The sequence below is a fragment of the Crinia signifera genome, unplaced genomic scaffold (assembly GCF_055691185.1).
Source record: "Crinia signifera unplaced genomic scaffold, ASM5569118v1 HAP2_SCAFFOLD_135, whole genome shotgun sequence".
Taxonomy (NCBI): domain Eukaryota; kingdom Metazoa; phylum Chordata; class Amphibia; order Anura; family Myobatrachidae; genus Crinia; species Crinia signifera.
In genome coordinates this window covers 36,632-57,444 of record NW_028142028.1, presented here as the reverse complement: position 1 = coordinate 57,444, position 20,813 = coordinate 36,632, and the positions used below count along the sequence as shown (strand labels likewise).

At 49.1% G+C, this 20,813-nt stretch overlaps 1 long non-coding RNA gene across 4 annotated transcripts in view; it reads right to left on the bottom strand.

The window, feature by feature from the left end:
* Positions 1–20,164, bottom strand: part of LOC146053273 (uncharacterized) — a 29,779-nt gene extending 9,615 nt beyond the window's left edge. For 2 of the 4 annotated variants that reach the window (XR_014467711.1, XR_014467714.1), the window contains exons 1-3: positions 20,040–20,164; positions 12,580–12,707; positions 8,848–8,975 (exon numbers count right to left, since the gene is read on the bottom strand). This is a non-coding gene — a long non-coding RNA (uncharacterized LOC146053273). Of the gene's footprint in view, positions 1–8,847; positions 8,976–12,579; positions 12,708–16,309; positions 16,435–20,039 lie in introns of those variants that run through there. The other 2 variants (XR_014467713.1, XR_014467712.1) reach the window with 2 other exon arrangements.
* Between the last annotated feature and the right edge of the window lie 649 nt (positions 20,165–20,813).

Below are 20,813 nucleotides of genomic sequence, written 5' to 3'. Positions count from 1 at the left end.
ACATTTCATTCACAGGTTCCAGCTTTCACCCTCCAGGCACATATCTGCATACTGACAAGTTATTCGCCGGATCCAGTTTCCACATCCCAATCAAGTGTGATAGGGTACAATGGTGTGAAAGTGATATATGGGGCCTATATTGTCAGGCGCCGCCGTCCGGGATGCCCAGCACCCGGACGGACGGCGAGTGCGGGGGCTAGCGGGGAGCCTGGTGACGCGGCCGAGCAGCATCCCAGGTCCCCGTCGGAAGCCGGGCGGCGGGGCGTTGCTAGGCAACGGCCCCGAACTTCCGCCCAGCTTAGGCCGCGTCTGACGTCACGGATGGCGTCAGACGCAGCGGGGCGTCGGGGCGTTGCTAGGCAACGGCCCCGAACGTCCTCCCGGCGCGCCTGCGTCACAGAGGCGCTTAGTTCAAATAAATAGCCGGCGTCTGCTGGGCACAGACGCCGGTTATAGAGTTAATACCTGTGCCGGTCCCTGGAGCCTGGACTTGCTGCCAGTGCTCTGCGCTTCAGGGTGGTTCTTCCGAGCTTCCTGCTCTCATCCCTGCATTCCTTGTCCCTGTGTCCTCGTCGTCTCCTCCTGCGTCCTGTGTCATCAGTTCCTGTGTCCTGGTTCCTGGCATCTGCGGATCTTCTGGTGGCCTCGGCGGCTCCGTGTCATTTCAGCCGGCGGTACCATCTTGCCTACGTGGACTCCTCGGGGGCCCTACCAGGGGTCACGTAAGTGCTCCAGTGGAGCCTGGTTCTTTTCCGTACTCTTATGGTGCCCGCCGTGGCCATATCCTTCTGTGCGTCCGCAGTCTGTATTATTCATCAGTGTCCTCGTCTCTGTACTTCATCCCGTCTCTTGTCATCAGATTTGCCGTAGGTAGGGGTGTTCCCCTTTCTCTTCTGTGCCCGGTTTTGGGGAACTTCTTCCTTTTGGGTCCAGTTCTGTGTTCCCCGTCCTACAGGTGTTTGCGACTCGGTCGCACTGTCCCGTCATTGGCCCGGTGCCGGCTAGTTAGGGGTTTGGGATCAGATAGGCCCGTAGTCAGTCATTCCTCTTGAGATCACCCCTGGCGATCGCTTCCCCCTTGTCTCCACATAACACCTGGCTGCATCGGGGTCTGAGCTGGCTTAACCGGCTCATTCGAACGCGGCGGCTACAGGCGAAGCCTAGCATCACCGCAGGGGCATTCCATCTGCCCGGGGGACTCAACAGAGTCAGCATAGGGTTTTGCCGTGGCCGTTCTAATCAGCGGTCCCGGCCACAGGTTCACACCTGACCACTTTCCTCCCGTTACCCAGGGTTACGTGGTGCCTCGCCAGGCAGCGTGACTCTGAACAGTCTGTACCTCCCACTAGCAGTGTCACGCGGTGCCTCGCCAGGCAGCGTGACACCAGAGGTCGTAACATTATAACCGGCCACAAAATAGTGACGGAGGGGTGGTTGTGCTTGTTATATTCTCCAGCATCCGGTTAGGGTAGTGTGTTTGTCTTAGAAGTCATCATGAATCCCTCTGCTCAGGCATTTTCAGATCAGGTCCAGGGGTTGACCCAGATGGTACGGGAATTATCCCTCAAAGTAGCTACCCAGGAACAGAGGGTGCGCTCTTCTGATTCTAACACCCCCGAGCCTAAGATGAACCTGCCAGACCGGTTTTCCGGGGATCGCAGGGCTTTTTTCAACTTTCGGGAAAGTTGCAAACTGTACTTCCGACTGCGGCCGCGGTCGACTGGGTCTGAGTCTCAGCGGGTAGGGTTAGTCATCTCACTCCTACAGGGGGACCCTCAAACCTGGGCTTTTGGGTTACCTGCTGACAGCCCGGCATTGTCCTCGGTGGACAACTTTTTCAGCTCCTTGGGTCTGTTGTACGATGATCCTGACAGGGAGGCCTCAGCAGAGACACACCTTCGGGCCCTTAAGCAGGGAAAGGACCCAGCAGAGGTGTACTGTACCGAGTTTCGGCGCTGGTCGAATGACTGTGGGTGGAATGACCCAGCGCTGCGCAGCCAGTTTCGCTGCGGGCTATCTGACGAAATTAAGGATTGCCTGATCCAATATCCCACACCTTCTTCACTAGATAAGCTCATGGAGCTATCTATCCGGATTGATCGTCGCCTCCGGGAGCGTAGGTCAGAACGGGGGCCTAAAACTCAGCCGATTTCCTTTGTATCGGCGGTTCCGGAGGAAAGTGAAGAACCAATGCAGCTTGGGGCAGCCCGTATTTCTCCCGAGGAGAGGAGTCGACGTATGAGTTCCGGTCTCTGCTTATACTGTGGGAGTAAAGGGCATGTTATCCGCAACTGCCCCCTCCGGTCAGTAAAAGCCAGGGCCAAGTGAACGAAGAGAGGGTTCACTTAGGCCTTCAGCTGTTTTCCTCTCTCAACTCCCTATTAGTCCCTGGAATCATCTCTTACCAGAACTCTAGGTTCACAGGGTCAGCATTTATTGACAGCGGCGCGGCAGGGAATTTCTTTGATATCTCCACGGCCCAAGAATTGGGAATTCCCCAGGTAAAGCTCCCTATACCGATTACTCTACGGGGTTTGGATGGGAGTATTCTTTCCAACGGGGTGGTTTCCTTACAAACACCCCCACTTCAGTTGTCGGTGGGGTTATTCCATCAAGAGGAAATTACTTTTTATTTGACCTCCTGCCCTGCAGTTCCCATTGTGTTGGGGTTCCCATGGCTTAAGAAGCACAACCCACTCATTGATTGGAGTCAAGGGGAGATTACGCGTTGGAATGAGTCTTGTCACGAGCATTGTTTTTCTGTTTCGCTTCCCCTGGGTTCCCTGTCGCTTTCCGGAATTCCACAGCCATATCTGGACTTCGCAGACGTCTTTTCTAAGGGGAAGGCTGACTTGTTACCGCCTCATCGTCCCTATGACTGTGCCATCCAGTTGATCCCGGATGCGCCCTTACCCAAGGGCAGATTGTATGCCTTGTCCGCCCCTGAGACCAAGGCTATGGATGACTATATCCAAGAGAACCTCACAAAAGGTTTCATTCGGCCATCCAAATCTCCTCTTAGTGCTGGATTCTTTTTCGTGGCCAAGAAGGATGGCACGTTAAGACCGTGTATTGACTTCCGCGCACTCAATAAAATCACGGTAAAAAATACCTATCCGCTTCCCCTTATCACGGTTCTTTTTGACCAATTACGGTCTGCCACCATCTTCTCCAAGATTGATCTCCGAGGCGCCTATAATTTGATCAGAATCAGGGAGGGGGATGAGTGGAAGACGGCTTTTAGTACTCAGACGGGGCATTACGAATACTTGGTGATGCCCTTCGGCCTTTCCAACGCCCCGGCCGTCTTTCAGGATTTAATAAACGATGTCCTTCGGGACTTTTTGGGGAGATTTGTAGTTGTCTATTTAGACGACATTTTAATCTTTTCTCAGGACTTAGTGTCGCACCGGGCGCAAGTTCGTCAAGTTCTCCAGAAGTTGCGGGAGAATCATTTATTCGCTAAGCTGGAGAAATGCGAGTTCGAGGTGCCTCAGGTATCCTTTTTAGGGTACATAATTTCATCCCAGGGGTTCCAAATGGATCCTAAAAAAGTGCAAGCCGTAGTGGACTGGGTCCGACCCACGAATCTGAAGGCGATCCAACGATTCCTCGGGTTCGCTAACTACTATAGGCGGTTCATCCATTCGTTCTCCTCCATTGTGGCTCCGCTAGTAGCCCTGACCAAGAAGGGGGCTGATCCTTCCCAGTGGACCCCTCAAGTGGAGCAGGCTTTTGGGACCCTCAAACAGGCCTTTGTCTCGGCACCGGTCCTCAAACATCCAAATCCGGATTTGCCTTTTATCGTTGAAGTGGATGCTTCCGAAGTTGGGGCCGGAGCAGTTTTGTCCCAAAAGGATCCCGAGTCTTTGATGCTCCATCCATGTGCCTACATGTCTAGGAAATTTTCTCAAGCGGAGTCCAACTACGATGTAGGCAATAGAGAGTTACTGGCTGTCAAGTGGGCCTTTGACGAATGGCGACAGTGGTTGGAGGGGGCTTCCCATCAGATTTTGGTGCTGACCGATCACAAAAATCTTCAGTACATTGAATCCGCCAAGAGGTTGAATGCTCGGCAAGCCCGCTGGGCTCTCTTCTTCACGCGGTTCAATTTTGTCATCTCTTTTCGACCTGGTTCAAGAAACGCCCGAGCGGACGCTCTCTCTCGATGTTTCATTCCCCAACATGAGAGCAGATTTAGCCAGGAACCCATCGTCCCGTCTTCTTGTATCCACGCGGGCATTCACCAGACCTTGGAAGGTCTTCTTCTTCAGGCTCAGAGTCACGCTCCGCCCCAGACTCCGGAGAACAAATTGTTTGTTCCTTTGTCTCTCAGACGGAAGGTGTTGGCCGAGTGTCATGATTCTAAGACTGCCGGTCATCCTGGGGTAGCCAAAACTTTGGCGCTTCTGTCCCGTGTGGCCTGGTGGCCCGGCATGACGCGAGATACCAAGGAGTTTGTCCTCTCCTGTCCGGTGTGCGCCCGACATAAGGTTCCACGGGTTCGACCAATAGGGGAGTTGATGCCACTGTCCATTCCGGTCAGACCGTGGTCCCACCTGGCCATGGATTTTATCGTGGAGTTACCTGTCTCTGCTCATTGTACCGTCATCTGGGTAGTCGTCGACAGGTTTTCTAAGATGGCCCATTTTGTGGCCCTTAGACAATTACCTTCTGCGAAAGAGTTGGTCACCCTGTTTGTGCAGCATGTCTTCAAGCTGCATGGATTACCCGTGGACATTGTCTCAGACCGAGGCCCGCAGTTTGTGGCACAATTTTGGAGACTGTTTTGTTCCGCCCTTAAGGTTAAGACCAGCCTCACTTCTGCATTCCATCCGCAGGCCAACGGACAAACGGAACGTTTGAATCAGTCTCTCAAACAGTACCTCAGGTGTTTTGTGTCCAAGTTGCAGAATGACTGGGTTGAGTGTCTCCCTTTAGCCGAATTTGCGTACAACAATGCGTGGCATTCGGCCTCTAAAACGTCACCTTTTTTTGCAGTTTATGGCTTTCATCCGCGGGCCAACTCGCTTGGATCAGAGGTCTCTGAGTCCTCATCGTCGACTGTGGTCCGACTCAGAGCCATTTGGAAAAAGATCCACTCTGCGCTTAAGGAGGCTTCATTGAAAGAGAAGGTACTTGCGGACAGATTTAGACGTCCTTGCCGTTTTAAGGTTGGTGATTGGGTGTGGCTCTCAACCCGGAATATCAAGCTCCACCAATCATCGGCGAGGTTAGGGCCTCGATTCATCGGTCCGTTTCAGATTATCAAGAGGGTTAATCCGGTAGCATTCAGGCTCGCGCTACCTAAGTCCCTCAGAATTGTGAATACCTTCCATGCTTCACTTCTTAAGCCTGTGATCTTTTCACGACGATTTCCACGGAAGCTCAGGGGCGGTTCTTCTCCAGTAATGGTAAATGGGCAGAAGGAATTCCGTGTGGAGAAGATTCTTGATTCCAAGTTTGTGAGAGGCTCATTGCAGTTTCTTGTTCATTGGAGGGGCTTTGGTCCCGAAGAGAGGTCGTGGGTTCTTGATGAGGATTTACATGCGCCCAGTCTCAGGAGGTCCTTCTTTCAACAATTTCCTTACAAACCCGGTGGTAAGGGGTTGTTAACCCCTCCTCAAGGGGGGGGTACTGTCAGGCGCCGCCGTCCGGGATGCCCAGCACCCGGACGGACGGCGAGTGCGGGGGCTAGCGGGGAGCCTGGTGACGCGGCCGAGCAGCATCCCAGGTCCCCGTCGGAAGCCGGGCGGCGGGGCGTTGCTAGGCAACGGCCCCGAACTTCCGCCCAGCTTAGGCCGCGTCTGACGTCACGGATGGCGTCAGACGCAGCGGGGCGTCGGGGCGTTGCTAGGCAACGGCCCCAAACGTCCTCCCGGCGCGCCTGCGTCACAGAGGCGCTTAGTTCAAATAAATAGCCGGCGTCTGCTGGGCACAGACGCCGGTTATAGAGTTAATACCTGTGCCGGTCCCTGGAGCCTGGACTTGCTGCCAGTGCTCTGCGCTTCAGGGTGGTTCTTCCGAGCTTCCTGCTCTCATCCCTGCATTCCTTGTCCCTGTGTCCTCGTCGTCTCCTCCTGCGTCCTGTGTCATCAGTTCCTGTGTCCTGGTTCCTGGCATCTGCGGATCTTCTGGTGGCCTCGGCGGCTCCGTGTCATTTCAGCCGGCGGTACCATCTTGCCTACGTGGACTCCTCGGGGGCCCTACCAGGGGTCACGTAAGTGCTCCAGTGGAGCCTGGTTCTTTTCCGTACTCTTATGGTGCCCGCCGTGGCCATATCCTTCTGTGCGTCCGCAGTCTGTATTATTCATCAGTGTCCTCGTCTCTGTACTTCATCCCGTCTCTTGTCATCAGATTTGCCGTAGGTAGGGGTGTTCCCCTTTCTCTTCTGTGCCCGGTTTTGGGGAACTTCTTCCTTTTGGGTCCAGTTCTGTGTTCCCCGTCCTACAGGTGTTTGCGACTCGGTCGCACTGTCCCGTCATTGGCCCGGTGCCGGCTAGTTAGGGGTTTGGGATCAGATAGGCCCGTAGTCAGTCATTCCTCTTGAGATCACCCCTGGCGATCGCTTCCCCCTTGTCTCCACATAACACCTGGCTGCATCGGGGTCTGAGCTGGCTTAACCGGCTCATTCGAACGCGGCGGCTACAGGCGAAGCCTAGCATCACCGCAGGGGCATTCCATCTGCCCGGGGGACTCAACAGAGTCAGCATAGGGTTTTGCCGTGGCCGTTCTAATCAGCGGTCCCGGCCACAGGTTCACACCTGACCACTTTCCTCCCGTTACCCAGGGTTACGTGGTGCCTCGCCAGGCAGCGTGACTCTGAACAGTCTGTACCTCCCACTAGCAGTGTCACGCGGTGCCTCGCCAGGCAGCGTGACACCAGAGGTCGTAACATATATATTATCACTTCATTTCTACCAATGTAGGTGAAAATGATAATTTTCACTTTCTTTTATAGAAAATAAGTACCTCACAGTGGCTGGAACATCTCATACTGTTTTGGGCTTTCATCCCCCAACCATTACGCCGTGGCCAGAACATTTTCTGCGTCGGTTCCGGCTTTCACTCCCAGAAGCATCCCGTCGCGTCCAGAACATCTCATGCGTCGGTTCCAGCTTTCAGTTCCAAAAACACCTCGCCGCGGCCAAAACATCTCATCCGTCGGTTCCGGCTTTACCCCCAAGCACCTTGCCAAGGTGGTGACATTTCATTCACAGGTTCCAGCTTTCACCCTCCAGGCACATAGCTGCATACTGTATAGACAAGTTATTCGCCGGATCCAGTTTCCACATCCCAATCAAGTGTGATAGGGTACAATGGTGTGAAAGTGATATATGGGGCCTATATATTATCACTTCATTTCTGCCAATGTAGGTGAAAATGATAATTTTCACTTACTTTTGTAGAAAATAAGAACGTCACAGCGGCCGGAACATCTCATGCTCCGTTTTTGGCTTTCACCCCTCAACCATTACGCCGTGGCCGGAACATTTTCTGCGTCGTTCCGGCTTTCACTCCCAAAAGCATCCCGTCGCGTCCAGAACATCTCATGCGTCGGTTCTGGCTTTCACTCCTAAAAGCACCTCGTCGTGGCCAGAACATCTCATCCGACGGTTCTGGCTTAACCCCCCAAGCACCTTGCCAAGTCGGGAACATTTCATTCACAGGTTCCAGCTTTTACCCTCCAGGCACATAGCCGTGTACGGAACAAATTATTCCCAGGTTCCGATTTTCACACCCCAATCGAATGTGAAAGGGTACAGCGGTGTGAAAGTAATATATGGGGCCTATAAATGATCACATTTTTTTTACCAAAGAAGGTGGAATAACAATTTTCACCTACTTTTGTAGAAAATAAGTACCTCACAGCAGCCGGTACATCTCATGCGCCGGTTTCGGCTTTCACCGCCAAACCACCACTACTGGAACATTCCTTTCACCGGTTCCAGGTTTCACCCACAAAAGCACCTTGCCAAGGCAGTACCATTTCATTCACAGGTTCCAGCTTTCACCCTCCAGGCACATAGCTGCATATGGACAAGTTATTTGCCGGATCCAGTTTTCACATCCCAATCAAGTGTGATAGGGTACAGTGGTGTGAAAGTGGTTTATGGGGACTATATATATTATCACTTCATTTCTACCAAAGTAGGTGAAATTGATCATTTTCACTTACTTTTGTAGAAAATAAGTACGTCACAGCGGCCGAAACATCTCATGCTCCGTTTTTGGCTTTCACCCCCCCAACCATCACGCCGCAGCCGGAACATTTTCTGCGTCGGTTCCAGCTTTCATTCCCAAAAGCATCTCGTCGCAGGCCAGAACATCTCATGCGTCGGTTCTGGCTTTCACTCCCAAAAGCACCTCGTCGTGGCCAGAACATCTCATCCGTCGGTTCCGGCTTTACCCCCCAAGCACCTTGCCAAGGTGGGAACATTTCATTCACAGGTTCCAGCTTTTAACCTCCAGGCACATAGCCGCGTACATAACAAGCTATTCGCCGGTTACGGTTTTCACACCCCAATCAAATGTGAAAGGGTACAGCGGTGTGAAAGTGGTATATGGGGCCTATAAATGATCACTTTTTTTTTTTACCAAAGTAGGTGAAAATTTTTATTTTCACCTACTTTAGTAGAAAAAAGTATTACTGACATTCAATAAAAAAGCAATGCAGACAATATCACTGCTATCTCCCGCACTGATATCAGCCCTGATTTGGCTCGCTGTCTGCATAAAATAATATAAGGACCTCAATTCATCAAACTTTAAACATAATTTAAGGAAGACCATACATATTTGATAAATATACGTGTATGCCAGGAAGATATTATCGCGCCTGCTTACCTGTTGTGGGTAGCTGCTCCTGCAATTTGACGTTTGGAATATGCTGTAGTAAAAATGATGTCACAGTAGTCCAGAGACGTAGCTGGGTAAGTAGTTGACATCACAATTCATTCGTGGAGAAGGTCTACCTGAAAAAAAGAAGAAGGAGGCGCGATAATATGTTCATGACATACATGCATATTTATTAATAATGTGTCTTACATCGTAACACACATAAATGCAGTACTATACAGACAACACAAGTCATCCTTATCAGTTCCTGCCCCAGTGATTGCAAATACATGCTACAGCACATATTAGACCCTTAACTGTGGACCCGTTACTCAGTTTTACAAACTGAGCAGGTCCCCGGGTATGTGCTCTGCAGCAGCCAGTCTTGAGGAGCTGTCAGGGACTATCACCCCCCAAAGCACCTCACAGTGCCTGGAACATCTCATGCGCCAGTTTAGGCTTTCACCCGCCTTCAAGCCCATCGCAAAAGCATGACAATCTCATGCTCCGGATCTGGCACCTCTCCAAAGCACCTCAACGCGTCCGGAACATTTCATGCGCCGCTTCCGGCTTTCACCCCCAAACACCACGCCGCGGCCAGAACATTTATTGCGCCGGTTCCAACTTTCACCCCTAAAAGCACCTCGTCGCAGCCAGAATATCTCATACGTCGGTTTAGGCTTCAACCCCTCCCAAGCACCTTGCCAAGGTAGGAACATTTCATTCACAGGTTCCAGCTTTTACCCTCCAGGCACATAGCTGCATATGGACAAGTTATTCGCCAGATCCAGTTTTCACACCCCAATCAAGTGTTATAACATTTCCTGCACCGGTTCCGGCTTTCACTCCCAAAAGCACCTCGTCGCAGGCCAGAACATCTCATGCGTCGGTTCCGGCTTTCACTCCCAAAAGATCCTCGTCACGGCCAAAACATCTCATGCGTCGGTTTCCGGCTTTCACACCTTAATCTAATGTGAAAGGGTACAGCGGTGTGAAAGTGGTATATGGGGCCTATAAATGATCACATTTTTTTTACCAAAGTAGGTGGAAATAACAATTTTCACCTACTTTTGTAGAAAATAAGTAACACACACGCCGCGACCGGAACATTCCTTGCGTCGGTTCCGGCTTTCACTCCCAAAAGCACCTCGTCGCGTGCTAGAACATCTCATGCATCGGTTCCGGCTTTCACTCCCAAAAGCATCCCGTCGCGGCCAGAACATCTCATGCGTCGGTTCCAGCTTTCACTTCCAAAAGCACCTCGTCACGGCCAGAACATCTCATCCGTCGGTTCCGGCTTCAACCCCCAAGCACCTTGCTAAGTCAGGAACATTTCATCACAGGTTCCAGATTTTACCCTCCAGGCACATAGCTGCGTACAAGTTATTCCCAGATTCCGGTTTTCACACCCCAATCGAATGTGAAAGGGTACAGCGGTGTGAAAGTGGTATATGGGGTCTAAAAATTACCACTTTTTTTTTACCAAAGCAGGTGAAAATAACAATTTTCACCTACTTTTGTAGAAAATAAGTACCTTGCAGCAGTCGGTACATCTCATGCGCCGGTTCTGGCTTTCACTGCCCAACCATCACGCCAGAACATTTCTTGTGCCGGTTCCAGGTTTCACCCACAAAAGCACCTTGCCAAGGCGGTAACATTTCATTCACAGGTTCCAGCTTTCACCCTCCAGGCACATAGCTGCATATGGACAAGTTATTCGCCGGATCCAGTTTCCACATCCCAATCAAGTGTGATAGGGTACAATGGTGTGAAAGTGATATATGGGGCCTATATATTATCACTTCATTTCTACCAATGTAGGTGAAAATGATAATTTTCACTTACTTTTATAGAAAATAAGTACCTCACAGTGGCTGGAACATCTCATACTGTTTTTGGCTTTCATCCCCCAACCATTACGCCGTGGCCAGAACATTTTCTGCGTCGGTTCCGGCTTTCACTCCCAGAAGCATCCCGTCGCGTCCAGAACATCTCATGCGTCGGTTCCAGCTTTCAGTTCCAAAAACACCTCGCCGCGGCCAAAACATCTCATCCGTCGGTTCGGCATTACCCCCAAGCACCTTGCCAAGGTGGTGACATTTCATTCACAGGTTCCAGCTTTCACCCTCCAGGCACATAGCTGCATACTGTATAGACAAGTTATTCGCCGGATCCAGTTTCCACATCCCAATCAAGTGTGATAGGGTACAATGGTGTGAAAGTGATATATGGGGCCTATATATTATCACTTCATTTCTGCCAATGTAGGTGAAAATGATAATTTTCACTTACTTTTGTAGAAAATAAGAACGTCACAGCGGCCGGAACATCTCATGCTCCGTTTTTGGCTTTCACCCCTCAACCATTACGCCGTGGCCGGAACATTTTCTGCGTCGGTTCCGGCTTTCACTCCCAAAAGCATCCCGTCGCGTCCAGAACATCTCATGCGTCGGTTCTGGCTTTCACTCCTAAAAGCACCTCGTCGTGGCCAGAACATCTCATCCGACGGTTCTGGCTTAACCCCCCAAGCACCTTGCCAAGTCGGGAACATTTCATTCACAGGTTCCAGCTTTTACCCTCCAGGCACATAGCCGTGTACGGAACAAATTATTCCCAGGTTCCGATTTTCACACCCCAATCGAATGTGAAAGGGTACAGCGGTGTGAAAGTAATATATGGGGCCTATAAATGATCACATTTTTTTTACCAAAGAAGGTGGAAATAACAATTTTCACCTACTTTTGTAGAAAATAAGTACCTCACAGCAGCCGGTACATCTCATGCGCCGGTTTCGGCTTTCACCGCCAAACCACCACTACTGGAACATTCCTTTCACCGGTTCCAGGTTTCACCCACAAAAGCACCTTGCCAAGGCAGTACCATTTCATTCACAGGTTCCAGCTTTCACCCTCCAGGCACATAGCTGCATATGGACAAGTTATTTGCCGGATCCAGTTTTCACATCCCAATCAAGTGTGATAGGGTACAGTGGTGTGAAAGTGGTTTATGGGGACTATATATATTATCACTTCATTTCTACCAAAGTAGGTGAAATTGATCATTTTCACTTACTTTTGTAGAAAATAAGTACGTCACAGCGGCCGAAACATCTCATGCTCCGTTTTTGGCTTTCACCCCCCCAACCATCACGCCGCAGCCGGAACATTTTCTGCGTCGGTTCCAGCTTTCATTCCCAAAAGCATCTCGTCGCAGGCCAGAACATCTCATGCGTCGGTTCTGGCTTTCACTCCCAAAAGCACCTCGTCGTGGCCAGAACATCTCATCCGTCGGTTCCGGCTTTACCCCCCAAGCACCTTGCCAAGGTGGGAACATTTCATTCACAGGTTCCAGCTTTTAACCTCCAGGCACATAGCCGCGTACATAACAAGCTATTCGCCGGTTCCGGTTTTCACACCCCAATCAAATGTGAAAGGGTACAGCGGTGTGAAAGTGGTATATGGGGGCCTATAAATTATCACTTTTTTTTTTTACCAAAGTAGGTGAAAATTATTATTTTCACCTACTTTAGTAGAAAAAAGTATTACTGACATTCAATAAAAAAGCAATGCAGACAATATCACTGCTATCTCCCGCACTGATATCAGCCCTGATTTGGCTCGCTGTCTGCATAAAATAATATAAGGACCTCTATTCATCAAACTTTAAACATAATTTAAGGAAGACCATACATATTTGATAAATATACATGTATGCCAGGAAGATATTATCGCGCCTGCTTACCTGTTGTGGGTAGCTGCTCCTGCAATTTGACGTTTGGAATACGCTGTAGTAAAAATGATGTCACAGTAGTCCAGAGACGTAGCTGGGTAAGTAGTTGACATCACAATTCATTCGTGGAGATGGTCTACCTGAAAAAAAGAAGAAGGAGGCGCGATAATATGTTCATGACATACATGCATATTTATTAATAATGTGTCTTACATCGTAACACATATAAATGCAGTACTATACAGACAACACAAGTCATCCTTATCAGTTCCTGCCCCAGTGATTGCAAATACATGCTACAGCACATATTAGACCCTTAACTGTGGACCCGTTACTCAGTTTTACAAACTGAGCAGGTCCCCGGGTATGTGCTCTGCAGCAGCCAGTCTTGAGGAGCTGTCAGGGACTATCACCCCCCAAAGCACCTCACAGTGCCTGGAACATCTCATGCGCCAGTTTAGGCTTTCACCCGCCTTCAAGCCCATCGCAAAAGCATGACAATCTCATGCTCCGGATCTGGCACCTCTCCAAAGCACCTCAACGCGTCCGGAACATTTCATGCGCCGATTCCGGCTTTCACCCCCAAACACCACGCCGCGGCCAGAACATTTATTGCGCCGGTTCCAACTTTCACCCCTAAAAGCACCTCGTCGCAGCCAGAATATCTCATACGTCGGTTTAGGCTTCAACCCCTCCCAAGCACCTTGCCAAGGTAGGAACATTTCATTCACAGGTTCCAGCTTTTACCCTCCAGGCACATAGCTGCATATGGACAAGTTATTCGCCAGATCCAGTTTTCACACCCCAATCAAGTGTTATAACATTTCCTGCACCGGTTCCGGCTTTCACTCCCAAAAGCACCTCGTCGCAGGCCAGAACATCTCATGCGTCGGTTCCGGCTTTCACTCCCAAAAGATCCTCGTCACGGCCAAAACATCTCATGCGTCGGTTTCCGGCTTTCACACCTTAATCTAATGTGAAAGGGTACAGCGGTGTGAAAGTGGTATATGGGGCCTATAAATGATCACATTTTTTTTACCAAAGTAGGTGGAAATAACAATTTTCACCTACTTTTGTAGAAAATAAGTAACACACGCCGCGACCGGAACATTCCTTGCGTCGGTTCCGGCTTTCACTCCCAAAAGCACCTCGTCGCGTGCCAGAACATCTCATGCATCGGTTCCGGCTTTCACTCCCAAAAGCATCCCGTCGCGGCCAGAACATCTCATGCGTCGGTTCCAGCTTTCACTTCCAAAAGCACCTCGTCACGGCCAGAACATCTCATCCGTCGGTTCCGGCTTCAACCCCCAAGCACCTTGCTAAGTCAGGAACATTTCATCACAGGTTCCAGATTTTACCCTCCAGGCACATAGCTGCGTACAAGTTATTCCCAGATTCCGGTTTTCACACCCCAATCGAATGTGAAAGGGTACAGCGGTGTGAAAGTGGTATATGGGGTCTAAAAATTACCACTTTTCTTTTACCAAAGCAGGTGAAAATAACAATTTTCACCTACTTTTGTAGAAAATAAGTACCTTGCAGCAGTCGGTACATCTCATGCGCCGGTTCTGGCTTTCACTGCCCAACCATCACGCCAGAACATTTCTTGTGCCGGTTCCAGGTTTCACCCACAAAAGCACCTTGCCAAGGCGGTAACATTTCATTCACAGGTTCCAGCTTTCACCCTCCAGGCACATAGCTGCATATGGACAAGTTATTCGCCGGATCCAGTTTCCACATCCCAATCAAGTGTGATAGGGTACAATGGTGTGAAAGTGATATATGGGGCCTATATATTATCACTTCATTTCTACCAATGTAGGTGAAAATTATAATTTTCACTTACTTTTATAGAAAATAAGTACCTCACAGTGGCTGGAACATCTCATACTGTTTTTGGCTTTCATCCCCCAACCATTACGCCGTGGCCAGAACATTTTCTGCGTCGGTTCCGGCTTTCACTCCCAGAAGCATCCCGTCGCGTCCAGAACATCTCATGCATCGGTTCCAGCTTTCAGTTCGAAAAACACCTCGCCGCGGCCAAAACATCTCATCCGTCGGTTCCGGCTTTACCCCCAAGCACCTTGCCAAGGTGGTGACATTTCATTCACAGGTTCCAGCTTTCACCCTCCAGGCACATAGCTGCATACTGTATAGACAAGTTATTCGCCGGATCCAGTTTCCACATCCCAATCAAGTCTGATAGGGTACAATGGTGTGAAAGTGATATATGGGGCCTATATATTATCACTTCATTTCTGCCAATGTAGGTGAAAATGATAATTTTCACTTACTTTTGTAGAAAATAAGAACGTCACAGCGGCCGGAACATCTCATGCTCCGTTTTTGGCTTTCACCCCTCAACCATTACGCCGTGGCCGGAACATTTTCTGCGTCGGTTCCGGCTTTCACTCCCAAAAGCATCCCGTCGCGTCCAGAACATCTCATGCGTCGGTTCTGGCTTTCACTCCTAAAAGCACCTCGTCGTGGCCAGAACATCTCATCCGACGGTTCTGGCTTAACCCCCCAAGCACCTTGCCAAGTCGGGAACATTTCATTCACAGGTTCCAGCTTTTACCCTCCAGGCACATAGCCGTGTACGGAACAAATTATTCCCAGGTTCCGATTTTCACACCCCAATCGAATGTGAAAGGGTACAGCGGTGTGAAAGTAATATATGGGGCCTATAAATGATCACATTTTTTTTACCAAAGAAGGTGGAAATAACAATTTTCACCTACTTTTGTAGAAAATAAGTACCTCACAGCAGCCGGTACATCTCATGCGCCGGTTTCGGCTTTCACCGCCAAACCACCACTACTGGAACATTCCTTTCACCGGTTCCAGGTTTCACCCACAAAAGCACCTTGCCAAGGCAGTACCATTTCATTCACAGGGTCCAGCTTTCACCCTCCAGGCACATAGCTGCATATGGACAAGTTATTTGCCGGATCCAGTTTTCACATCCCAATCAAGTGTGATAGGGTACAGTGGTGTGAAAGTGGTTTATGGGGACTATATATATTATCACTTCATTTCTACCAAAGTAGGTGAAATTGATCATTTTCACTTACTTTTGTAGAAAATAAGTACGTCACAGCGGCCGAAACATCTCATGCTCCGTTTTTGGCTTTCACCCCCCCAACCATCACGCCGCAGCCGGAACATTTTCTGCGTCGGATCCAGCTTTCATTCCCAAAAGCATCTCGTCGCAGGCCAGAACATCTCATGCGTCGGTTCTGGCTTTCACTCCCAAAAGCACCTCGTCGTGGCCAGAACATCTCATCCGTCGGTTCCGGCTTTACCCCCCAAGCACCTTGCCAAGGTGGGAACATTTCATTCACAGGTTCCAGCTTTTAACCTCCAGGCACATAGCCGCGTACATAACAAGCTATTCGCCGGTTCCGGTTTTCACACCCCAATCAAATGTGAAAGGGTACAGCGGTGTGAAAGTGGTATATGGGGCCTATAAATGATCACTTTTTTTTTTTACCAAAGTAGGTGAAAATTTTTATTTTCACCTACTTTAGTAGAAAAAAGTATTACTGACATTCAATAAAAAAGCAATGCAGACAATATCACTGCTATCTCCCGCACTGATATCAGCCCTGATTTGGCTCGCTGTCTGCATAAAATAATATAAGGACCTCAATTCATCAAACTTTAAACATAATTTAAGGAAGACCATACATATTTGATAAATATACGTGTATGCCAGGAAGATATTATCGCGCCTGCTTACCTGTTGTGGGTAGCTGCTCTTGCAATTTGACGTTTGGAATATGCTGTAGTAAAAATGATGTCACAGTAGTCCAGAGACGTAGCTGGGTAAGTAGTTGACATCACAATTCATTCGTGGAGAAGGTCTACCTGAAAAAAAGAAGAAGGAGGCGCGATAATATGTTCATGACATACATGCATATTTATTAATAATGTGTCTTACATCGTAACACACATAAATGCAGTACTATACAGACAACACAAGTCATCCTTATCAGTTCCTGCCCCAGTGATTGCAAATACATGCTACAGCACATATTAGACCCTTAACTGTGGACCCGTTACTCAGTTTTACAAACTGAGCAGGTCCCCGGGTATGTGCTCTGCAGCAGCCAGTCTTGAGGAGCTGTCAGGGACTATCACCCCCCAAAGCACCTCACAGTGCCTGGAACATCTCATGCGCCAGTTTAGGCTTTCACCCGCCTTCAAGCCCATCGCAAAAGCATGACAATCTCATGCTCCGGATCTGGCACCTCTCCAAAGCACCTCAACGCGTCCGGAACATTTCATGCGCCGCTTCCGGCTTTCACCCCCAAACACCACGCCGCGGCCAGAACATTTATTGCGCCGGTTCCAACTTTCACCCCTAAAAGCACCTCGTCGCAGCCAGAATATCTCATACGTCGGTTTAGGCTTCAACCCCTCCCAAGCACCTTGCCAAGGTAGGAACATTTCATTCACAGGTTCCAGCTTTTACCCTCCAGGCACATAGCTGCATATGGACAAGTTATTCGCCAGATCCAGTTTTCACACCCCAATCAAGTGTTATAACATTTCCTGCACCGGTTCCGGCTTTCACTCCCAAAAGCACCTCGTCGCAGGCCAGAACATCTCATGCGTCGGTTCCGGCTTTCACTCCCAAAAGATCCTCGTCACGGCCAAAACATCTCATGCGTCGGTTTCCGGCTTTCACACCTTAATCTAATGTGAAAGGGTACAGCGGTGTGAAAGTGGTATATGGGGCCTATAAATGATCAAATTTTTTTTACCAAAGTAGGTGGAAATAACAATTTTCACCTACTTTTGTAGAAAATAAGTAACACACACGCCGCGACCGGAACATTCCTTGCGTCGGTTCCGGCTTTCACTCCCAAAAGCACCTCGTCGCGTGCCAGAACATCTCATGCATCGGTTCCGGCTTTCACTCCCAAAAGCATCCCGTCGCGGCCAGAACATCTCATGCGTCGGTTCCAGCTTTCACTTCCAAAAGCACCTCGTCACGGCCAGAACATCTCATCCGTCGGTTCCGGCTTCAACCCCCAAGCACCTTGCTAAGTCAGGAACATTTCATCACAGGTTCCAGATTTTACCCTCCAGGCACATAGCTGCGTACAAGTTATTCCCAGATTCCGGTTTTCACACCCCAATTGAATGTGAAAGGGTACAGCGGTGTGAAAGTGGTATATGGGGTCTAAAAATTACCACTTTTCTTTTACCAAAGCAGGTGAAAATAACAATTTTCACCTACTTTTGTAGAAAATAAGTACCTTGCAGCAGTCGGTACATCTCATGCGCCGGTTCTGGCTTTCACTGCCCAACCATCACGCCAGAACATTTCTTGTGCCGGTTCCAGGTTTCACCCACAAAAGCACCTTGCCAAGGCGGTAACATTTCATTCACAGGTTCCAGCTTTCACCCTCCAGGCACATAGCTGCATATGGACAAGTTATTCGCCGGATCCAGTTTCCACATCCCAATCAAGTGTGATAGGGTACAATGGTGTGAAAGTGATATATGGGGCCTATATATTATCACTTCATTTCTACCAATGTAGGTGAAAATGATAATTTTCACTTACTTTTATAGAAAATAAGTACCTCACAGTGGCTGGAACATCTCATACTGTTTTTGGCTTTCATCCCCCAACCATTACGCCGTGGCCAGAACATTTTCTGCGTCGGTTCCGGCTTTCACTCCCAGAAGCATCCCGTCGCGTCCAGAACATCTCATGCGTCGGTTCCAGCTTTCAGTTCCAAAAACACCTCGCCGCGGCCAAAACATCTCATCCGTCGGTTCCGGCTTTACCCCCAAGCACCTTGCCAAGGTGGTGACATTTCATTCACAGGTTCCAGCTTTCACCCTCCAGGTACATAGCTGCATACTGTATAGACAAGTTATTCGCCGGATCCAGTTTCCACATCCCAATCAAGTCTGATAGGGTACAATGGTGTGAAAGTGATATATGGGGCCTATATATTATCACTTCATTTCTGCCAATGTAGGTGAAAATGATAATTTTCACTTACTTTTGTAGAAAATAAGAACGTCACAGCGGCCGGAACATCTCATGCTCCGTTTTTGGCTTTCACCCCTCAACCATTACGCCGTGGCCGGAACATTTTCTGCGTCGGTTCCGGCTTTCACTCCCAAAAGCATCCCGTCGCGTCCAGAACATCTCATGCGTCAGTTCTGGCTTTCACTCCTAAAAGCACCTCGTCGTGGCCAGAACATCTCATCCAACGGTTCTGGCTTAACCCCCCAAGCACCTTGCCAAGTCGGGAACATTTCATTCACAGGTTCCAGCTTTTACCCTCCAGGCACATAGCCGTGTACGGAACAAATTATTCCCAGGTTCCGATTTTCACACCCCAATCGAATGTGAAAGGGTACAGCGGTGTGAAAGTAATATATGGGGCCTATAAATGATCAAATTTTTTTTACCAAAGAAGGTGGAAATAACAATTTTCACCTACTTTTGTAGAAAATAAGTACCTCACAGCAGCCGGTACATCTCATGCGCCGGTTTCGGCTTTCACCGCCAAACCACCACTACTGGAACATTCCTTTCACCGGTTCCAGGTTTCACCCACAAAAGCACCTTGCCAAGGCAGTACCATTTCATTCACAGGGTCCAGCTTTCACCCTCCAGGCACATAGCTGCATATGGACAAGTTATTTGCCGGATCCAGTTTTCACATCCCAATCAAGTGTGATAGGGTACAGTGGTGTGAAAGTGGTTTATGGGGACTATATATATTATCACTTCATTTCTACCAAAGTAGGTGAAATTGATCATTTTCACTTACTTTTGTAGAAAATAAGTACGTCACAGCGGCCGAAACATCTCATGCTCCGTTTTTGGCTTTCACCCCCCCAACCATCACGCCGCAGCCGGAACATTTTCTGCGTCGGATCCAGCTTTCATTCCCAAAAGCATCTCGTCGCAGGCCAGAACATCTCATGCGTCGGTTCTGGCTTTCACTCCCAAAAGCACCTCGTCGTGGCCAGAACATCTCATCCGTCGGTTCCGGCTTTACCCCCCAAGCACCTTGCCAAGGTGGGAACATTTCATTCACAGGTTCCAGCTTTTAACCTCCAGGCACATAGCCGCGTACATAACAAGCTATTCGCCGGTTCCGGTTTTCACACCCCAATCAAATGTGAAAGGGTACAGCGGTGTGAAAGTGGTATATGGGGCCTATAAATGATCACTTTTTTTTTACCAAAGTAGGTGAAAATTTTTATTTTCACCTACTTTAGTAGAAAAAAGTATTACTGACATTCAATAAAAAAGCAATGCAGACAATATCACTGCTATCTCCCGCACTGATATCAGCCCTGATTTGGCTCGCTGTCTGCATAAAATAATATAAGGACCTCAATTCATCAAACTTTAAACATAATTTAAGGAAGACCATACATATTTGATAAATATACGTGTATGCCAGGAAGATATTATCGCGCCTGCTTACCTGTTGTGGGTAGCTGCTCCTGCAATTTGACGTTTGGAATATGCTGTAGTAAAAATGATGTCACAGTAGTCCAGAGACGTAGCTGGGTAAGTAGTTGACATCACAATTCATTCGTGGAGAAGGTCTACCTGAAAAAAAGAAGAAGGAGGCGCGATAATATGTTCATGACATACATGCATATTTATTAATAATGTGTCTTACATCGTAACACACATAAATGCAGTACTATACAGACAACACAAGTCATCCTTATCAGTTCCTGCCCCAGTGATTGCAAATACATGCTACAGCACATATTAGACCCTTAACTGTGGACCCGTTACTCAGTTTTACAAACTGAGCAGGTCCCCGGGTATGTGCTCGGCAGCAGCCAGTCTTGAGGAGCTGTCAGGGACTATCACCCCCCAAAGCACCTCACAGTGCCTGGAACATCTCATGCGCCAGTTTAGGCTTTCACCCGCCTTCAAGCCCATTGCAAAAGCATGACAATCTCATGCTCCGGATCTGGCACCTCTCCAAAGCACCTCAACGCGTCCGGAACATTTCATGCGCCGCTTCCGGCTTTCACCCCCAAACACCACGCCGCGGCCAGAACATTTATTGCGCCGGTTCCAACTTTCACCCCTAAAAGCACCTCGTCGCAGCCAGAATATCTCATACGTCGGTTTAGGCTTCAACCCCTCCCAAGCACCTTGCCAAGGTAGGAACATTTCATTCACAGGTTCCAGCTTTTACCCTCCAGGCACATAGCTGCATATGGACAAGTTATTCGCC